The sequence below is a fragment of the Pithys albifrons genome, chromosome 8 (assembly GCF_047495875.1).
Source record: "Pithys albifrons albifrons isolate INPA30051 chromosome 8, PitAlb_v1, whole genome shotgun sequence".
NCBI classification, from domain to species: Eukaryota; Metazoa; Chordata; class Aves; order Passeriformes; family Thamnophilidae; genus Pithys; species Pithys albifrons.
Window position 1 is genome coordinate 3,934,534 of NC_092465.1, and position 21,689 is coordinate 3,956,222.

The following is a 21,689-nucleotide window of genomic DNA, read 5'->3' on the forward strand; positions in this document are numbered from 1 at the left end:
GCCTGCAGCACAATACAAGTTGTACTTTGCTAGCTTTCAGTTAAAGCAATGAACATATTATTTGAGTTTTAGGAGAGAGAATTTGAAATCATACTATATTTAGGAATTAGTCTTGAAGTTATAAGAATAAATAGTGGGTTTTGCTGTTGTTGCATCTTTCAGTGTTCATGTGCAAAGAATGACGTGATCAGAGTTGTCACTGGGAACATTTAGTTTTTCATGCAAAGTATTTTTGTGCAGCTCTTATTTGGAAGAACATGGGATGGACTATAAAAGAACTAGTCAAAGAAATTACCATCTGTGGTAAAAGGTCACAAATTAAAATTGTTTGGATGCTGTTTCTGCAGTTATTCTCTGCAAAAATAGGAAAAGTGAGTGCAAACCTATAAGACTAAACCATTTTTCAAGGTGAGTGTTTGGCTTCTGGGATTGTCATCATTTAACATAGCTGTGTCTTTTTGGAGACTCAGGAATGAAATAATTTTAGGCTAATTGGGATCTGGACACACTTAGGAGAAGCCACATGTCATGCTGTACACACAGGCCTTCCATCACGTGTTGTGTTTGCATGTAACTTGTGCTAGGTGAGAGTTACGTTTATTTTGATTGAGGAGAAAAAGATTGATTATCTTGGGATCACTCAGGAATTGAAGTAAGAATACTATACTTTGGTAACTTTTGGAAGCTCTGTGCTAAACATTTAAGGGCTTTTTTTGTTTCTATATTTTCTTTGTTGGTATTAATTTTATTTTCATGGGGCTTCTGTAGCCTGTGGAATTTCCAAGCCTGGGCCAGGCTTTCTTTTACAGTGCCTGCCAGTGTAACATCAGGTGACACAATGGACTTGATGGTCTGACTCAAGATGATTGCAACCCACACCTCTTCTTCCCACAAATAATGTGTTTTTTTTCTTTATCTGTTAGTGTTGCTATTTTGCATCATTCCTTTTCTGTATGTAAGGTGTGTTTGATGTGATGTAGTAGATGGTTGCCTAGGTCACTGTAGACCCAGCTCTAGAGTAAACACTGTTTCAGAAGCTGCATAAGCTTAGATGCTTATCATATGAGTTTTGGGTCTAGATTTAATGTTCTAGAAGAGTTAACAGCCTTGAGGAGAATTCTTTCTCTCCATGGGACAGAGTAGCTGTGGCTTGTGGTAAAAATAGGTAACACTTTCCAGGTAGGCAACTGGCACACTCTTCACCTAGTTTTTCCTATCCATATTGTGTGGTTTAGTGCTTTTTGCAGTCAGGGCAGGATACTCTGGAGCTTATTTGATAAATTATAGTTTGTCTCATCATCAGAATCCTTTGAGAATAAGAGAAATGACTTAACATTGGGTGGCTTCTTTCTGATTCAATAAACAACCCTTTTGTTATGCCTTAGTTTGGGAAACAAGCTCATTGTGTGTGTATGTCTGTTACATTTAGATGTGTATATATGTATCACAGAATCTTAGAATGCTTTGGGTTGGAAGGGACTTTAAAAATCTTATATATAGAGAGAGAACATCCTGAAATAGGTATGGAATAGCAGTTATACAAACAAAAACTGAGCATCAAATAGTTGTGTATTCAGTGTTAATGATCTGTATTTCATGTGAAAGGCTGACCTTTGTGGGACCTTTTCTTAAGTGGCAAAGAATGGGCTGAGCTGTTTCTCCAACAGTTGGAAGGGCAGTTGGAAATTTGGTTGGTCTTATTTTTTTCAGCATAACTATCACAGGGAATGATAGGGCCAGTTGCTGAGATTGCAAAGGACTGTGCAGCCCCAGGCACCTTCCACGATGTGCGAAGAATGATTCTGTTTAATGCAAAGAAAAGATGAAGTGCCTAAGTTCAAACTGAACACTGATGCAGATCAGGAAAGATGAGATCCTTCCCAGTGACATAAAATGAATGCATGAGACATATATGATAGTTCATATAAATCAAGGTGAGTGGGCATTAAATTACGCATTTGTCATGATTATCACTTGAACGGCTTAGCATGTGTAACCTGCTAAGCATTTGCCAGTGTTGTATTTAACTTTAAAGACAGTACTAGAACATTATATTCTTAATTTTATTTAATGATTATGGTGGCCTAAAGCTCTACAACTCAGAGTTTGAGGCAGAGAGATAAATGGTAGAGAGCCTGCATGGGGTGTGTTGGGCTTTTTACATCTGGTGATCCAGTTACTCGGGTATGAAACAAGCTTTTTACTGTTATAAGAATCTATTTAAAGTGCTGTTTTTAAATCAATAGAAACTTATTTAAAATACCTTACATTAGATATGTAAATGCTCTCATGTGGACAAAAGAATTTTGGCCACACAATTGTATAACTCCAGCTTAAGTCAATTTTCTACTTCTATCCTCTTAATTGTTCTTTAATCTATGGAGTACAAAGAAGTAAATGTGTCCAGTCTTATTAAACATTTCGTTCATTTCATTATGATCAGGAAGGTGATTTACAGTTTGGGTCTTGGGATGTCAGTCTAGGAGTTTGGGATGTTGAGAATTGTTTTAAAGGTTCAGTGTTTTTAGAGCTTGTTGCTTCTACTACCAAGATTTTCCCAAATAAAGCATCAAGATTGTTTTATAGCATCAAAATAAGAGATTGAGATGTCTTTAAGTGTTTAATTTTATGATCCATTGAAGGGACATATTTGGTGAGGTGTGTGGGGATCACTCTTCAGAACTGAAAATTCAGAGAATGTTTTGGATTGGAAGGGACCATAAAGCTCATCTTGTTCCAATCCTCTGCCATGGGCAGGGACACCTTCCACTAGCCCAGGTTGGTCCAAGGCTGTGCCCAACCCTGGGCTTGGACACTTCCAGGGATGGGGCAGCTGCAGCTCCTCTGGGTGGCCTGTGCCAGGGCATCACCACCCAACAGTCAGGAATTTTTCTGATACCTAATGTGACCCTGCCCTCTGGCCGTGGGAAGCCATTCCCTCTTGTCCTTTCACTCCAGGCCCTTGTCCAAAGTGCTTCTCCAGCTCTCCTGGAGCCCCCTCGGGTACTGGAAGGGTCTCTAAGGTCTCCCTGAAGCCTTTTCTACAGGTTGAACACCCTTAACTCTTTCACCTGTCTCCAAAGGAGCATATCTAGAGAAACAGAAGGACCTGAGGTATGATTAAAGATTTAATAGAGCTGCTGCAGAACACCTGAAGGATCGGAAAAAGGTTGGAAACATCGTGTATTTTTGTGGGCCAGCTCTCTTCCCTTTGCTTGTTGTATCTCCTGAGTGAGTGAAAAGATCGAAGAGATTGTAGAAACAATGTATGAACTCTGGTGTGATACAAGTGTACTGTTTTGTGTCAGGTTGATGTCTGGCCAGATTGATTCTGACTGATTATGATCTTAATGTTACCACTGTTGTGAGGGGGAGCTGCAGGTGTGTCAGGGTTTTATGAGTGGTGTTCCTCACCTGAGACTGATGTTGGGATACACAGGTAAATATCTGTCATATAATTTAACTTTACTAGTTTTTATGCATAAGTATAAAATCTAGGAAGGTCTGGTAAGTGTGGAATTAGTACTTTTTTCTTTGTGTTTTAAATTAGACCAGTCACTAGCTGTGTTCTCAAATTCTTATGCCTCTTACACAGCCATTCCTGCTGCTTGTTCTCAGCTCTCCCTGCTTTTGCATTACTATGGGCTCTGGGTCTGTGCTTGATTTAAAGTCAATAAAAATCTCTATCAGAACTTCTCCTGGTGTTGACAGTCTCTAATCACTTATTTTTTTTGCACATGAGCTTAGAAAAAGCCATCTTGAATCTGACTGAGTTTTGAGTGTGGGGGGGAGAATCCACATATTTTCATTGTTAGTGGAAACTGCAGATGGGAACCTCAAAGAGGAACACCGAGGGGCATCCTCAGTAGGTTGTCCACAATGTGTTTGGTCAAGAAAAGAAGTAGTTTAGGGAATGTGACGTGTGGTTCTTGATGCAGAAAAAGGCTTCTGTATGCCTAATACATTGGAAAACATTTGTTCAAGAGCACGTCTTCCCTGTGCAAAATTTGCCCCTCTAATTTTATTAAGGTCAGTATCCACATAGGTTCTCTCATACATGCTCAGTGTGGTGCCTCAGGTCAGTTTTGGCTTGTAAATGCAACTTTAAGCAATGTTTTGTCTGGTCCTGTTAAAAAGCATCTCTTTGTTTAGAACTTACTTCCACTCTTCCTGGGCTTGTCTTGAGTTCTTGCTTAAAAAATAACAGCTGTAAATAAAACATTGTGTCCTGCTTAACAAAGTTTGTGAAAATAATGCTTATGTGTATATGTATACTCATTGACTGCCTTTTGGTATTCATTTTAAGGTAAATGTTTTCTGTTCTGGACGTTTAGGAAGGCTATTCTGTTCTTTACTAAACCTGGGTGTGAAAAAAAATGTGTTGAGTTATGCGAGAATAATGACTGTGTTGTAAATTGGTGAGTACTAGAGTGAGTCTGATATTCAGGGAGGAATTATCAAAATGCTGTTTCATAAAAAACAAATAAACTCAGTGACTGCATCAAGTGGACAAGTTCACATGTTCTTGTAGTTCTTTGAACATCTTGGCTTGAGTCTTTACTACCAGAAAGGTGTCTTCTCTTCATCATGTGTTGGCATGTTCCCTGAGGATCAGCCTTCCTCTTCTGTATTATTTCTTGATAGTTTTTTCATTCATCCTTCAAAATACTGGACGGCTTAATGGAGTTGGAGTAAAAATAATACATTTTCAGAAAGTCTTCCAGTGTGTTCTTTTTGCTTTTTGTGTCTCATTTAATTGCTGCTCAATTAACTGATTCTGGTCACCGCTCAGGTGAGATCAGGGTGAATAATACACTCTGTAAATTAGGTGTGAAACGTTTGGGAAAACGCGCAAGCTGGTGCTGTGCAGAGCCAGGGCAGGTCTGGCTGGGCTTGGTTTTAGCTCTGTGTGCTGCCTTGTGAGTGCAGGGCAGGCTGGCAGGGCTGGTACTGAGCTCGAGCAAAGTGGATATCCTGGGAAGAAACTGGTCCTGTAGGAAACTGCTCAGGTGTTCATTTTCTACCTGTGCTTTTTCATTTGTTTTATTGCTTAAGTTGTCTGTCTTGTGGGCTGTGCTGTTCTGGTGGCAAAGAGGCAACTCGATCTCTCTTCACTGCTCGTTTTGTAGCACAGCTTTGCAATGTGAAGCCTCATTTGATGAATCTCATTGGTGGAGGTTCTGCAGGTTCAAAGTGTCTTTAACTCAGTGGTTTTCTGAAGCATCTGTTTGTGAGGAGGTTGTTGTTCTGGGGCAGGATGGTGGATACTCACACTTGTAGGAGCATCCCAAGGAGGTGGGCACTCCAGCTAGCAGCAAACGCCTATGACTTCTGCCTGCCCCATTGTCCAGCAGCCAGACTCATGGCACAGCACCTGATTTCTAATTGGAATGAAGGAGAAAAGTGGCTTATTTAGGAAGCTACTTCTCATACTTATCACTTATTTAACCAGTTTTAACTTTTAGTGGCTACTAAAATATTTTTACCTTTCACTCAGTTTTGCTATCAGCCTTCATAAGGCTATTTGTGCCTCTTGATGCCCTAATAAAACCATGGTGGGATTACTTTTTAAGTATTTCTTGGCTGTCCTTGAAGGAAGGTTTTCTTATGCCCAAACTTCTAAAAGAGTTAGTAGTAGAGAGCCACAGGCTGGCCATCAAGTGCCACAGTTTTGCTTATAAATAGAACCAGAGTATTTTAACAAAAATTTGTTTCCAGTTACCCCTAAGGATTCTGCCTAAAATTTAAAGCTTACAGTTTATGAGATTACATAGATATTGAAGAAAACTTAATTAGTGATTCTTGTCTGTCAGATAATTTCATAATTAGATTTATTATAGATATGATAGGCAGAATTGCAACTCAGAGTGACTGTTCCCTGAAAGGGAATGTCTGCTGAAGGTATCCACTATAATATCTGGAGGAACTGACCTGGATGTAATTAGTTATTTATTGAAAGAAATCCATTTATCTGCTGTGTGAACTATGGAAAAAGAGCAAGACATCAGAAGTAAAAGTGCTGCTGCCTCCACTTTTCTGGCAAAGAAACCTCCACTCCTGGAAACCCAGTCTGACAGATGGTAGATGCCAAGGATGGAGACCTGGGGCTTGTGTTGCTTCTACTAGTTAAGGTATTTCCCCCAAATTCTTTTGCCCACTGCAATAATTTCATTGAATGAGTGTTTGCCCTACCAACCTGCAAGTTCTGCTCAAGCTGTGAGTTTGAGTATTTCTAATGCTCTGTTTGAGGCCAAGGTTGCTGTTATTTTATTTTCTTTTTTTAATTTTATGAGCATTTAATATAATGATGTTCCTGTCATGCTTTTGGCCATGAATCAGCACAGCATTTCTGTGCGGGCTTTAATTGAAGCGTGGAGTTGTCTCGCTGTGCAAATGTTGAAGTCAGTGAGACTATTAATTAAAATTAAGTATCTGCATAAGTGCTTTTTCTAAAAATAAGTTGCTTCATAACAGCTTTGGGCCATATTTGGGGAGGAGGGGGATGTTTTTTCAAACTTTGAAAATAGGTATATAATTCTCTCCAAACTGTGTGGTGATAAAACAGCAGCAATACCAGAGGGCAAAGTGTTCATGGGATGGAGTGTGAGCTTTCTGCCTTGTCAGATGTCACCTAAGGTGCAATTTATTGATTTTTAAACAGAATAAAACTGTTATGGCTTTTGTATCGCACAGAGAGGGGTGTCAAGGAAAACTTCAGGAGAAGTTACTGCTTAAGCTACCCCTGTAGTGGAAGGACACAAATTACAGGAACCAGTCAGTTCTTTATCTTCCTTAGAGTGCCTGGTTACAAGTCTGTTTTTCTTGCATCAGTTACTTAACGCTGGTGCTTCTCAGTGTGAGACACTTTAGCTACTTGTGCTGTGTGTCATTTATGTTTTCTAGCTGTAGTTGAAGGCATTAAAAATATTACCAGGGAATACAGAGCTGTGGGTTTTTCCCATATGTATTAGACAATTTACTACACAAATTTACTGTATGATTTACTTTATAAAATTATCTGGTTTATTAATTGTCACGGCACCTTGGCGAAATCATGTTGTTCTTTTATCTCCTTAGTCTGGCTCTTTACCAGAATCACTTTATCATGCCAGCCTGCTACCTTTTGTGTGATTTCTTTTAAAAATACTTAAAAGCTTCAGCATTCCGCACCTGCAGCAAACCAGTACTGGAGGGAAGAAATGACTGGAAACATGGAAAAAAAAGGAATGTGTATTGACCTGCCTGTGCTGTCAGGTTCCTGATTGCACCTTTCTGTCTCTTCTTGCAACACTTATGTTTTTTAAGATCTCTGACATGCCTTTTTGCAGGTATTTGTGCCTTTTATAAAGCACTGACCACACTGCTATGCAGGAAAAGATGAGGGACCTTAATGCAAACGTGGTATCAGCTGGGATGAAGCATCGTTTGCCTGAGGTCACTCAGAGATCTGAAGTCAGATGCAGAACTGGAGCGCAGGTGTTTTCTGACCAGAAGATGATGTTCCTGAGGTGCTTCAGCACGATGTGTGTTGATATCCCCAAGCTGTCGGTTTTTTACTGCTGCATTTCCTAGTCTTTATCATTTATTCTAGGATTAGTAGTAGAAGCTGAGAATTCACTGTATGTGAATACAGTGGTTCTTGCTGAACATCACATGGTTGTTTCTACAAGTGGGACTCTGTAGGCTCCTGGTTTAAGTCATTAATTAAAATTGGTGAGGGGGGGTTGCGTTTGTTTAGTCTCAACTCTAAAAGTTCCTGTCAAGTGCTGTCATGTGGACCCAAAGCAAAATTTACATTGTTTGGGAAAAAGCACCAACGTTGCCATCTTTACTATGAGCACATCAGTCACTCTTTATTGCTTTTTAAATTTGATTTCGTTGTAGTGTGGTGAGCTTTTCAATAAACATAGTGGTTTCATTTATATAACACTAGAATTATTGTTAATGCACGGTATCATACTGCGAATTACGTATATAATACCCTGTCCAGTGGGATCCTGTATCACGAAATTTGCATAGTTATAGTGCTGGTGACATCGTATCTCATACAAAGAACCCAGGGACCTGATACAATATCAGTAAAACTGTCTCATAGGTATGATTCAAACAGTTTTATTAGCAACATATGGGGTATGAAGGAGCCACAGAGGGTAGTTTTGAGTGTAAGGGTGCTGGCCTATCTTTTTCAGCCTGTAATTATATCAGTCCTCTTCTATGGCATTATTTGTTGCTGCTCTGGGATTGCTGAAAAATAACTACTAATATGATGACACAAAGGATCAGAATAAATTATAATTGTTGACTTTACAAGAAATTCATTGGCAAAAAGGCTTACTGTCCTAAGCTCCGATGTCATTTCTGGTGCAACTTCAGAGCTAAGCCACTGCACTAAATAATATATTTTTGAAAGTCTTAGGGTTTTCTGGCAATCTTATCCTTCTGTATTGGATGCTTTTGTGATCTGACAGATACAAGGAAGAAACTTTTTGGCTGCATTTTGGTTTTTAATCTTAAGCTAAAGGAGTGCATTTTGTTTAATTGATAGTAGGATATTGAACTCTAGTTCCCCAAATGGAACATATTTTAATTAATTATCTTGTAATAAAGAGTTCATAATTTAAATTATGTCATGAAAAACTTGCGAAAAATTTAATTAGAAAATTACAGTAGTGCTCTGTTTAGTTGTACTTCTTAAAATCATGATATAGATTAAAAAATAATAGTTTTTGCATGTTGTAAAAATAATAAAAGTTTGGGGATTTAATGTTTCTGCCAGTTGGCTGACTGAAAAGCCCACAGTGGGTATGTAGCTGTCAGAAAAAAGAACTATTTGACTTCTTCACTGGTAATTTTTTGAAATCCTTGTGTTATAAAAACACTGGGCTGAGCAATGTCTTTTTGCACAACAGCCTATGTAGGGATTAGGACTCTTACATAGACTCTACTCAGAATTACTTCTGAATTCTGTTATTCCGCATTGAGGTTCAGCACTTTAAGAACAGTCTTGGGAACAGAACAGGAGGATGATCTGTGAGGGTGGATTATCTCTGCCTCTGCAGTGCTGGATCTGTGCAGGTTCACTGATGGAATGCATCTTTTGGTCTGTTTTTCTCCATCCAATTCCCATTTTTTCAGTGTAGATCCGTATTGTAATTGTAAAAATATAATAAATGTATCAGTTGATCTGAAAGGGGTCCTGGGAATTGTTCATCTCTTGTTTTTAGATGGGATGAAACTTGTTTGGATCATTCCTGACTTAATTATACATTAAAAAAAAAAGAGTAAAAAATGTAATTTGTAATTTATTTACTAAAATACTTCTTTCTTAGGGTTCAGCTCTCAATTCATTTGAAGATACGTTATAGTTCCAGTATTCATTTGCAACATCTCCAAGAGCTCAGTGTTACTTGATAATATTTTAAGTGTGTACTCAGCAAGCCACCAGTGCAAATACTGAAGCAAACTGGAGTGAGAACAGATTCCTGCCTGTTTCCGTGTTCTGCCATTCTGGACTTACCCCCACCATGCAGCTTTACATCCTGTGATGTTCCTGTATAACCTCAATGATATTTTCTCTTATTTTCTAACATGTAGTGTGAGAAAACCTGACTGAAGTCAAGATGCTTTTCTGGTTGAGGGGAAAAATTATTTGATGTGACTTTTGTTCTTTTCCCTGCAAATCTTGCTTGGCCAGTCCTATAAGTGTGTACAAAAAGGTGGTTTAATCACTTCGTTTGGTATCCTGTTGACATTAAAGTAAGGATTGTCTGTAATTGTCTTTCTTCTCTTTTGGGTAAGTTTTTTGCTTGACATTTCATGTCTCTGGGAACTTTTCTGACTTTCAGAAGCTTTTGAAGATAGTTGCAGGTGATTGAGCACCTATTTCAACCAGTTCCTAATATTCAGTAGTAAATGACCTCAGACTTTGCCAGCTTGTATTTGTTTTGAGCAATACTTTCTCATGGTCTTTGTACCTTATCTATTTGGAAGTTTGGACTGGAAACCCTCTGACAATATAATTTCTGTTGAGAATCTCAAGTCCTTCTGTGAAGACTGAAGCAAAAAAGTATTAAACCTTGTCATTTTGAGAAATAAGTAGAAACATATAGTCTGACTTGCGACTGAGAAGTGGACAGATACCAAGTTTTAGGTGTATAAACATCATAATCTTCTGATCTTTGTGTCTAATGCAGTCCTTCCTCTGGCTCCAACACTACCAGCTACAGGGTGAAATGGTCATTTTCAGTGTGTCTCAAAGTCAGCTCACTCTTAAGACATCATTAACCATAAACTTTTAGTGTTTTAATCTATCTTTTTTTTGCCCTTTTAATGTAATTTTACTTTTTTTCATACTTTAATGTTTTCTCCTTTCCCATATCGTTTTTTGTTTGGAGTAGAAAGTTCACACCCACTTTGCTAAAGATGGTAAAGGAGTGATTTCTGAAATTAACTATTAAATAAAAAAGTTATATAAACATATCTGGACATCACATCATAGGGACTTCAGAGCTGTCTCAGGAGCCTCTAGAACCACTCATGTTAATTGTTACATATCTTGTAAATGTGTTTATTTCAAAGTATTGGAAGACTTCCAAAAAGTTGCTGTATTTAAAAGGGCAAAAGGGATGTCACACTGGATTTAGCCTAGGACAAAATAAACTAAAGGTTAACTTGGACTTCCATCAGTGAAGGCTTAAAAGCTACAAAAAAAAATTAATGCTGATCACTCTGTTTTTGTGATAGAAGGATTTGTGAGACAAAGCTGATTTTTAATAAGATTCTGTGTCTGGCCTATATTGCTATTTGAAACTTATTTCTTTTAAAGCATTAAATCTTAGCAACATGATGTTTTGATATAAAAACTCAGATTGTATGTGGCTGAGATATAGAAAAGCTTAAAAATGTCCTGTTGCTTTTAAGTGTAACTTTTAATGGTATGAGAAAGACCTGCATTTAATGGTTCTCCAGTGTGTTCAAGGCCCAGATACACTTAATGAGCAGTTTCATTGGTGATTTAATTTTTGCTCATTGGTGATTTAATTTTTGTTATTTTTCAGATGATGGAAAGAATAGCGGAGGAATATATTGAGTTAGTCACATAGTTCAGTCATCAAAATACAGGAAAACTGTAGTTAGTACAGAAAACTGCGTGGAAAATTCCACTGTGAAGGATACAGGGATGCCATGAGAAGAGGCAGGGAGGGCTGGGACAGTTTAGCCTTGAGATGAATGAGCTCAGGCTGAAATAGAGGAAATTCCATTAAAACATGGGAAGTTTTTGACTGTGAGTGGTCAAACATGGGAACAAGTTGCCATGAGATGCTGTGTAGTCACTGTCTGTGGAGATGCTTTGGGGTAAATATTTGTATGATGCAATATTGGGTAGTAATTTAATGAAGCTTCTTCATGGAATCACAGAATGTCTTGGGTTGGAAGGGACCTTAAAAATCATCCAGTTCCACCCCTTGCCATGGGCAGGGACACCTTCCATGAGATCAGGTTGCTCCAAAGCCCTGGTCAGGGCTGGTCTTGAATACTACCAGGGATGGGGAGTCCACAGCCTCTCTGGACTACTCTTAGCCTCTTCTTAGGCTAAAACTGTTGGAAAGTTAGACCAGATGAGCTCAAATTCTCTTTCCTTTTCAGCCCCCAGCTCCATTCAGATTGAAGAACACTGTCCATTGGAGTGAAGCAGATAGAATGGATTGGCAAAAGTACTGCTCATCACTGAGGTCTGTAGATGAGATTCCCAGACAGCTTTGATGAAGAGCTCTGAAGCAGCACCGCCTGGTATTTTACTACTCCCAGTTTTGGATGCAGGTAATAATACTTCTGATAAATATGTTGTTTCTTAAATGAAAAAGAGTGTAGTTCCCTATTTGACGAGTTCAGTGGAATTGGAGATCCTGGTGTTAGTAAGTTGTCTACTAATGTTCATTTATTCTGCTTGCCCTGAAACAGTGGCACAGATCACATTGTGCTTTCAGCATATGGTAAGTCTGACAAGGTTCAAGGTTTTGGGAATCAAAGGAATCTTTCTTTCATGGCAAGATTAGGAGCATCCTTTTTAGGATTCACATGGTTGAGGCAGAGGTAGGAAATGCTAAGGTCATGATGAAGTATGTCTGCTAACAATTGTGCTGTACCTGTAATTCTTGTGGCTGTACAGGAGTGACAGGTGGGCCAAATAGGAAGAGATGACCAAAAATATTTGTCCATTTGGGTATGTGTTTCCTACTTGCTCCTTATTTCCTTCTACCTCCTCCCCCCTAAAAATGAAAATATTTGGAATTCCACTGTTCAAACTAATGGTAGTCAACAGTGAATTGAGATTGTATTTTATACTTTTGGTGGGGAAGATTAGTTTTCCTCACACTGAGAATCAATAAATTTTCAATATTTTCAAGTTAAATATTAAATGTTAATAATTAAATATTTTAAATTAAATAGATAAATAAAATTTTTCAAATATTTTCAAGTTAAAAACACTCTTTCTATGCCTGTAAAACTGCTCTAAGCCCGGTCCCTTTAAGGAAACAAGGAGATGTGGCACAGCATGTCAGTGCCATTCCTTCTCCTCTGCCCTTTCTTTTCCTATAACTTGTGAATTCATCAGGAAACCTGTACTGAATTTAATAGAAGAGTAATAAATTATAAAAAATATTAATATAAACATGTGGTCAAGTAATGAAAGGACGATATTACAGGCTGCAGCAAGGGAAGGGCAGCAGAGAAGTCAAATATTTCCTAGAGTATGTTGTTTATATTGACACACCTTTCTTCTTCTGTCGTAGTTGATTTGTATCTCCCACTCTGAGGCATCAGAACTGTATTAACAGTTATTAACTGTATTAACAGGCCTCCATAATGTGGAGATTGTTTGAACTTTTGCTGTAAAGTTTCTTTACTGCAGTTTTTATTGGCTTGTTTGGTGTTTATGATATTCTTTTCTTTCCTCATTTTGCTGTTTCTTAGTCATGGAATGGTTTGGAATGGAAGGGACCTTGAAGCTCATCTCTTTCCAATTCCCCCACCATGGGCAGGGGCACCTTCCACTAGACCAGGTTGCTCAGGGTGGCATCCAAGCTGGTCTTGAACATTTCCAGGGATGTGTTAAATCTTTACAGTAGCTATTTTTGTTCTAACCATTTAGGGGTTTTTTTATTTTTTAAATTCTAAAAAAGGTCTTCTTAAAAAGCTGTTTATCAGCTGCTTTTTGTTGTAAAGATGAAGGATTTTTTTCATATCATTCTTCACCCAGTCTTTTCAATAATACTAATAAAATAGGTGTATTATTAAACTATCAGTTGAGTAGTCATGAGTCTTTAGGGAGTAAGCAAATGGTATAAGAACAGCTTTTTTTGTATTTTAAAATTCTGTGGGGTGTAGTCAATGAATGGTATATCATTCTTTGTGTAATGTAGGAAAGATTTGCCTAATTTGTTTTCAGAGGCAGCCAATGAGGTAGCAAAGCCACAAGAAATCAGTTATTGGAAAAGTAGTTTTTGAAAATCTAGTTCTTGAGTAGTTAATTTTCCTGTAGGTATTACAGGAAATAACAGACTTCCAGTTACTCACATGAAGTCAGTGCCAAGGACTGTATATTTTTAAGTAGCAAATTAATTTATGATTAAAATTTTAATTATTTGTTTGTATCCTAATTTCTGCCACATTTCAAATTTAATTAAATTGAGAAACAGGAGTAAACAACAAACTCCAGCCCACTCCCTTTTTTTCCAAAAGTTACAACCACCATGGTGCTTTCTCTGTGGGGGATTTTACCAGACCTGTGATGCCTCTGAGGCTGCTCCTTGCACAGAAGTAGTCTCATGAATTGGGCAGAGATGAAAGTCACACAATCATAAAGTAGTGTTGTGTTCTGGTATGTGCCAGCAGGTGGGAGAGGACAGGTAGGACATTCCCTGTCTAGAGCTGGGGACAAAGAGCCTCATGAAGGAAGAAGTGCCTTTCCTCCAATGCCATCCTCAAGTGAGTGATCTTGATGTGATGGGTGGAAAAAAGGTGTCATGCTGATTCACACAAATATTATATACAGGGTATTTTTTACAGTAAATGGTAACATTGCATGTATTTTTGACAACAGAACTATCACAGAATCAATTAGGTTGAAAAAGACCTCTGAGATCACAGAGTTCAACCTGTGCCTAATCCCCACCTTGTCACCCAGACCAGAGCACTGAGTGTCACATCCAGTCTTCCCTTGAGCACCTCTAGGGGTGGGGACTCCACCACCTTCTTGGGTAGCCCATTCCAATGTTTAATCCCCCTTTCTGTGGGAAGAAATTCATCCTGGTGCCCAGCCATTTATTATTTGCATTGTACATGATAAGGTTCTCACAAGTTATTGAGAGTGTTTGAACTGCCATTTTCAGAAAGGATTTAAGCATTTAGGTGCTCAAGTCTCATTCTAACTCTATGAGACTTCCACCTTCTCCTTTTGAAAATGTAGCTTCAAGTTACTTTGGTATTTTTATGGAACACTTTAATTATGCATACTTGCATCTGGTGTAGAGCACAGGGGAGGGACAGGCACTGAAATACCATGATCAGCACATGCAAAGCAGTCACAAGCCTGAGGGCAGACAGGTGTTTATTGGGGTGAGTGGAGGTTGGATGGAGACCACCAGTGTTGCTCTTGGAGGTGACCAACTTCCAGTACCTCATTATTCCAGACCTATCCTGGGTAGGTAAGCACAACCTGTCCATCTGCAACTCGTTTCACGCTTCAGTTGCAGTTAAGTGGCTCCATAAACATTAGAGAATTCCACATGTAGGCTTTGGTACACAAGTGTTGTCATTAAGGGTAAAGAATATAGAAGGTTGGTCTTAGCCTTTGGCTCCTTTGTTGCACCTGGATGCTCATAAAAATGCAACAGAATGTGCAGGTTGTGGAATTATGGAGGTGACAATTGTGTTCTTGGCTGCTCAGGTGTAGAAGAATGAGAGCCTCTCCTGTGGTCTTCTACTAACCACCTCTCTCCTTTGCAAGCATTTCCCACATCACCTGAACATTCAGCTTGTCCTCATCCCCTCTGGAAAAGTGATGGAGTGATGGTTACCGGCTGGATTCTGGGGAGTATCCATGCACTGTATCTGATGCATTTCTCTTCATAGACTCCTAGAATGGTTTGGGTTGGAAGGGATCTTTAAAGCCATCTAGTCCAGCTGGCCCTGCAGTGGGCAGGGACATCTGTTGTTTGAATGCAGTTCCTTGTGAATTTTTACATTTGTCTTGTGTGGTCACTTGCTCTTTCACCAAAGGACATGCAACTGTGTTTTAAATAGAATTAATGTTCAACAAGGCCAATTTTCAGAAGTAAAAGTATAATGGAAGCCTAACTGATGTAAGAATTTTTCAAAGTTATTGGAGCTTTACAAATGATAAAGCTTAATTTAAAACCACACAAGAAATTCTTGCCTGTGAGGCTGTTGAGGCCCTGGCACAGGTTGCCCAGAGAAGCTGTGGCTGGCTCATCCCTGGAAAGTGTCCAAGGTGAGGTTGGACAGGGCTTGGAGCAGTCTGGGATAGTGGAAGGTGTCCCTACCCATGGCAGAGGGGTGGAACTGGATGAGCTTTAAGATCCCTTTCAACACAAACCATTCTAAGATTCTGAAAAAATCTGAAGTCTTCCATTGCTCTTTAGGGTGTTACTGCGAGAAGCTTGGGGTCTTTTTTTTTTCTTTTTTCTTTTATTCTGAATGATGAAAATGCAGCAGTTTAAAATCTGAGGAATATATGTTGATGCAAAGCAAAACAATATCCTGTGTTCACACACTAGTGGTGAGGAAGGAGTACAGACAGTCTTGAATCATGTGGTTACTGCTGTGAAGGCGCTTCAGAGACTAAAACTAGAACCCTTCTCACATGTCTCCCATCCAGACGAAAAGGCAAGTGTAGACTTTGACTTGGTGCTTTGTACTCATATCTATTTATACATAGGCTGATGGGTGTTTTTCCTGACAACTTAAATTTGAATATTATCTACTGGAAATTTCACAGGATTCTGGTAAATAGTTAATAATTATTTTTAGGTGATTTCCAATGCGTAATCTCATTAACTCACTGTTTCAGCGTATTTTTAACAGTATCTTTTTTCCTTTTTTTTTTTCTAATGAGACAAGGCAGAGGCAGTTACTCAGATGTTTACTGGGAAACAACACCTGTATGGGTGCTGGCTGGAACCTGCCGTTGTGCTGCCAGTTCATCTGAGCCAACATGCTTGCTTAGGACCCTGGTGTAGCCAGAATAGCTCTTACAGAAGTAAATCTTAAAATACCAATTTTCTCTTTTGTTTTGTATTTTTTAATTGTTCTTTGTGTGTGTTGTTTTTTTCTTTTAATTTTTCATGAATTAATGTGCTCATATAGCGGAGCAATTCTAAGCGTGTTATAGGGACACAGTTACAATCAATTTAATTATTTAAATATGGGCTCAAAGTATTCCAGATATGGACTTTATGTAGAAATATGTGTGTGTATATATATACATACACACATCTCTTAAGAAGTAATTAACTTTCACTGGCTTAGAGGCCCTATCAGATATAAGGATGCAAATCTATAGAAAGCAATATTCTGACTGAGATGCAGCTTGTGCAGAACTCTTGATCCTGGTTCCGATGGGCCATAGAAGTTTTGAAATAAACCCTGAATTTTAGAGTGTGATAGTTTTGAAGCATTGAATGAGTTTGCTAGGCTGACTAGTTCATCTGAGCTAAATGGAAACTAAAACCCCTCCCTGCACCTAGGTGGGAAGCCTAAAGAGGAAATAATGACTTAAAACATGCTTTTATCTGCTGTACTGAAAGAAGATAAAGGTTTTTTTTTTAAACTTCTTATGCAGACAAGCTGCATTTTGTCATGTAATAATTTTTTGGCAATTTAATTGTAGTCTTAAAAATGCCCAAGTGACTCTACAGTTCTAAAAGCATTTGACAAAACCTAGTTGTGTGTGTTCTGTGGTCAGCAAAAACTTATTGGAGTGGCATTTTTTAGTCTCTGAGAGTATTGGCAGCTAAAAGAGTTACGTATTTCTTATCTTTTGTCAAGCTGAAATGAATGTTATGACTGTGAAGCTTCCAGTTTTGACAGTAAGAGTGGCCCTTCTATCTCTGAAGGCTGCTGGGTTCTCCATACAAGTTGAAACCATAAATATTTTATGGCACAAGATGAGTTTCTGGGATCCAAACATAAATATAAGAAAGAAAAAGAAAAAAAAAAAGAGTGAATGTGCTTGCATCCTTGAATGTGTTAAATTGCTGCAGTAAAGAGCCATATAGTATTTTGGTAACTTCTGTGCATTGGAAAATTATAGATTGCAGGTGAGTTAGATTTGCAGACATCCCGTGTATGGGAATACGACTTTATTTTAGTAAAATACCACTTTCTGTTCAGCTTACGCTGTCTTGACTGCTGAAGAATTTTATCTAAGATGCCAGATTAAGTGTTTCTATGTATTAGTCAGTGTGGAAGGGGAGAAGAGTCCAAGACCATGGGCCCAAACCACAGCCTCTATTTTTTTTCTTTTCATAAAAGAACACACAGGAAGAAGAGTATTTTCCTGTTCCTTCTTTGAAAATGAATACAAAGGAGATTGACATCCTTTTAATTTTTCAGTCAAGTGTCACTCATCCTAAAATTGTAATAATCAATTCAGAATGGCTACTTACACTTCTTTACAAAATTGGATTAAAGAGCCTTGCAGATAAGTTATGAGACCACAAGAAAAAAGCTCATAACTTTAAACTGAATTAGTTGTTTCTTTGAATTGCTTGGTTTCTAGTCATGTTGCATAGGTATCAAAGCAGCAAGCTATTATCATTCCTTTGTGGGGATTGCTGCTGTTTTATATTCACGTAGCCGCAAATCAAAGGATGTGTCTTCAGACACGAAAGGGAAGGTGTGTTGTTTGAGAGATATGCAAAACACACCTGGAGTGCATCAGTCCAGGTACTGCAGGAACCAGCAGCCATGTGGATGCACTGACAGGGATTTGCATATGGCAGCAGCATAATTACTTACTGTGTGCATTCTTAGGAAATTTTTTTTCTTGGTTGCTAAACCTTTCTTTTGACATCTTTTTATCTCTGCCAGCTGAAGCTCGCTCAGGCACTGCTGCTTCCTGCACTTCCAGCTTTCACGTTTGTGTTTGAAAGGACCCTGCATTGTAGCTGCTGGTGAGTTTTAATGATACATCCTGCTCTTATTGATTTGTGTTCAACTCTGCTTAACCCAAAAGGGGATGTCTCCATTTAAAGGGATTTGCAAAAGCCTGCTGGAACAGGTTACGTTGTGGCTGCCCCATCCCTGGAAATGTTCAAGGCCAGGTTAGATGGGGCTTGGAGCAACCTGGGCTGGTGGAAGGTGACCCTGAATATGGCTGGGGGTGGAACGAGGTGATCTTTAAGGTTCCTTCCAACCTGAACTATTCTATGATTCTATGATTAGGTCTTTTATACCTTGGAAGAAATCTTGAATCCTCAGATGTTTCGGATATGAGGGAAGATCCTAATAGTTGTAATGAGCTATGTGTCTCCATGTAGCAATCGTTCTCAGTCTATGAATGAGGAGGATATTTTGTTTCAGACTTGAGATACATTACGACAGCCTTCCAGTACCTAAAATGGGTCCAAGGTATCAGGAGAGGGACTTTGGGCAAAGACCTGGAGTGACAGGACAAGGGGGAATGGCTTCAAACTGACTGAGAGTAGGTTTAGTTGGATATATGAAACAAATTCTTCCCTGTGAGGGTGGTGAGGCCCTGGCACAGGTTGCCCAGAGGAGCTGTGGCTGCCCCATCCCTGGAAGTGTCCAAGGCCAGGTTGGACAGGATGGGGCTTGGAGCAACCTGGGATAGTGGAAGGTCTCTCTGTCCATGGCAGAGGTGCATCACAATGATCTTTAAAGTCCCTTCCAACCCAAACAATTCTGTGATCAAAGAACAAATTGAAAAATTTAATTTTGGCATCAAAGATAGCAAGTGTAACTGCAGCACAAACTGAGGAAGGGTATCTTGGCTTAATCTTGTGCCTAACTTTATACATGTCACTGCTGGTAATTCAGGTGTGAGCTGCTCATCTGCCTGCTGCTGCTGCTCTCCAGCACAAATAGTTCCCTATCATGAAGATGTGGTTGTTCTGTTTGTCTTCCTGTAAGTACGTCCAATCAAGTCATAGAAACGTAACTTAAATGGGTAGAACCACCAACCCATTCATGTAGGCAGAACTGTTGGAACCTGTAGAGCTTCTTGTACCAAAACACGGGTATTTGGGTGATCATGATTGTTTTTACGCTTGCATCTTTTAGTACTGTTTTTATTTAGTGCTATTTCACTAAATAAAGGTTTAATTTAATCCAAACTTGAAAGAAGTGCTTTAAAGCTGCCTGCAGTGACTGATTTTCTTTTGAAGACTTGAATCTATTTACAGAATCTCACTACTGTTTTTAACTAACTTCTTTGCAATGTTTTCTTTCAACTTTAGAAATTCATTAGCTGCAAACTATGTGTAAAATGTCTTCAGTCTTTGAATTGATGTTATATTTAGGAGGCTGGCATAGCTGTGAATCTAAATTAAAAACAAAAAAGTCATTTCGTGAGGAAATAGTTAATAACAAAACATTTACCAATAGTCTTTGAAGAGTCTGTTAGTTTTGCTCAGGAAGTTTTCATTTTCTAGAATTTGTGCTGCCTCATTATTTTTAATACTGAAACTGCTCCTTACCAATCATGCCAATCCTTTACATGAAGAAATGAAAGTGAAGCTTGCAGTTCTGGGTGAAAAATGATGAGTTAGACTTACTGGGCCAAATTCTGCAATGAAGTGAAATGGCAAGGACCCCAAGTATTGCTGTGACTGATCAATTTAACAGGATTCTTAATATGGCTAAATTTAGTGAAAAGATGAAGTTGTAAGCATTTTGTGAACCAAAGTCAGGACTTAGATTCTCCAAAGTCTATGACTAAGTGCACCTCAAAACTTGATGTCAGCTGGTGAAAACTTGGGATGGAGGACTCTGGAGGTGAGTATTCAGAGCTGTGCCAGGAGCTGCACTGGTTGAGCTGATGGATGACGTTCTCTCCCCTGCTGTGTCATGGGGCAGTTCTTGCTCTCTTGCTTCAAGGTTTGGTGACCTGGTAGTCACTGAACTTCTCTTTTCTCTATCATGGATGATTGACCTTAAGAATCTTTCTAGTTTGAATAATTATGCTTTACCTATTTTAAAATTCTCTCTGCAGTCTCTGAATAACAAGCTGATAGTAGCCTTTATTTCTTTTACTGGGTGTAGCCATAACAGTAGTTTTTCTCAAGTTTTAATTGCAGTTTTTAAAGAAGTTTAAGAACCTTTTGGTGTTGGATGTTTAGTGGTGAAAGGAGCCTGAAATTATCATTGGCTCAGACTCTCAACTCAGCTTAGGTTGTCTTTAGGCTTTTCCATTAAAATGAAGTTCACTTTAAATTGACTTCTATCATTTAGGGATTTTTCATCTGTGGAAGAATAACGCAAAAGCAGCAGTGAGAACAAGGTGGCACAAGGAGATGCAATTAAGGAATGTTTTACTACAGCCACTGCATCAGTACTTGGGGAGCATAATTTAAAGAGCCCCTTAAATTATGTAGTACTTTCTCCTTTTCCTATGTAGGTTTGAATGCTGGCAGGAGAGTACTGGATTCAATACTTAATTTCATGTGTTTAGTCATATATAAGAGAAAAACAATCATCAGACAACCAATAGAACTTTAATAGTAAAAGTTTTAACTACCAAGTAGTCTATGGACTTTAATATGGTGAAATTGTTTAGAAAAAAACCCCAGGTATTGGTGTTGTCCAACATTCCCTGACTCTGCTCCAAAATACCTCCTTTTTTATTGTCATCAGTATGTAAAAACTGAGCTGATAAATTAAAAGTTGGTTTTGTTATTAATTGGTCATTAAGGTAGATGTTTCAATTAATTTTGGAAGGTTAAGAAAAGTTTCCATAAAAAGTAGACTTGTGCTTTAAAGCATCACTATTTTTGTCAAAAAACTGTTTCTATGATAAGTAACAAGTGAATGTGGTTAAAGGGATATAGCAAAGGTGTGAAGAGAATTAGGTTTGTCAACCTGGAGAAGAAAAGCATTGGATTCACCTACTTGTGGCCTTCCAGAACCTGAAAGGAGACTACAAGAAGGATGGAGAGAGACAAGGGCATGGAGTAACAGGACAAGGGGGAATGGCTTCACACTGACAGTAGGTTTAGATTAGATATTTGGAAGAAATTCTTTAATACGAGGGTGGTGAGGCCTTGGCATAGGTTGCCCAGAGAAGTTGTGACTCCCCCATCCCTGGAAATGTCCAAAACCAGCTTGGACGGGGTTTGGAGCAATCTGGGCTAGTGGAATTTGTCCCTGCCCATGACAGGGAGTGGTATGGATGGGATTTAATGTCCCTTCCAACACAAACCATTCTGTAATTTTATGTCTCTTATTGAACAGTATAAAATTACTGTTTGTAATCACTGTAACTGCACCTTCTTCCTTAGCAGCAACTTTTAGAAGTTGCAGTGTCTTCTCTTTGAATATAAAGCAGTTTGGTAACACTAGAAATGCTTTAGAGTACAGCAGCAGTTGAAAGGCTTGAAGAGGCAATACATTAGTCTAGAAGCAGAGGTGATACCTGCAGAGCTCAC

The 21,689-nt window shown here is 38.7% G+C and overlaps 1 protein-coding gene across 7 annotated transcripts in view; it reads left to right on the top strand.

Moving 5' to 3' along the window:
* Positions 1-21,689, top strand: part of GTDC1 (glycosyltransferase like domain containing 1) — a 180,095-nt gene that overhangs the window by 12,954 nt on the left and 145,452 nt on the right. For 5 of the 7 annotated variants that reach the window (XM_071561805.1, XM_071561811.1, XM_071561812.1 and 2 more), the window contains exons 3-4: positions 11,647-11,820; positions 18,115-18,197. The gene's annotated coding sequence lies outside the window, so the exon portion shown is untranslated. Of the gene's footprint in view, positions 1-11,646; positions 11,821-18,114; positions 18,198-19,083; positions 19,172-21,689 lie in introns of all 7 variants that reach the window. The other 2 variants (XM_071561806.1, XM_071561808.1) reach the window with 2 other exon arrangements.